Raw genomic sequence first — 710 nt, 5'->3', positions numbered from 1 at the left:
TTTGAAAGGTAGCAGTTCAAAATAAAGTTCAACCTGCTTGTTTAACATTAACCATCCAAAATCTTGGAAGTTGGATGGTCTTCCCAAAGCTCAAGATTCCAAAATCTTGGAAGGTGGATGGTCTTCCCAGCTCAATGCTATGTAACAGCAGCAGGAACACCAGACTCCAGCTAGATGCAGTGGTCAGTACTTATGCTACTCCAGCATCACCTGCTTTAATCACTTTTGATTCTGAAGGACACAAGCAGCAGCAGTGCAACATACGTTAATGCCAAGCCACATTCAGTATTGTCAGGTCACATGCTGAAAAGGCAGCATATCCAAACAGTTCTGCACAAAAGACACTTAAGCTCCAGCTCTACTAAGCGAACAAAGTAGTACTGGATATGGTGAATCCTTTACACACTATTAGGCATTTCCTGGATATTTCTCAATGTGATTATCAACTGCATGTTCTTGAATAGTCAATCACAAGGCAGAAGGCAGCATGCTCACCTTTTTGTAAAATACTGGAAAAAAATTCACTGCCTTAACATAGCACTGCATGAGTGTTTCCTCTTCATGCCCTGGAGCCTAGGTTACCTCTAGTTAAGGTTAAAAAATAATAAATTGTTATGGCTTCTTGCACTGCACTAGGGCACAGTTCAAACAAAACTTCACATTAAACTAATTGAGGGGAAAAAACATATTAAAAAAAAAGTATCAAACTA

This window comes from Nestor notabilis, unplaced genomic scaffold, assembly GCF_000696875.1.
Source record: "Nestor notabilis isolate BGI_N333 unplaced genomic scaffold, ASM69687v1 scaffold29535, whole genome shotgun sequence".
NCBI classification, from domain to species: Eukaryota; Metazoa; Chordata; class Aves; order Psittaciformes; family Psittacidae; genus Nestor; species Nestor notabilis.
This window is presented reverse-complemented; position numbering follows the sequence as displayed.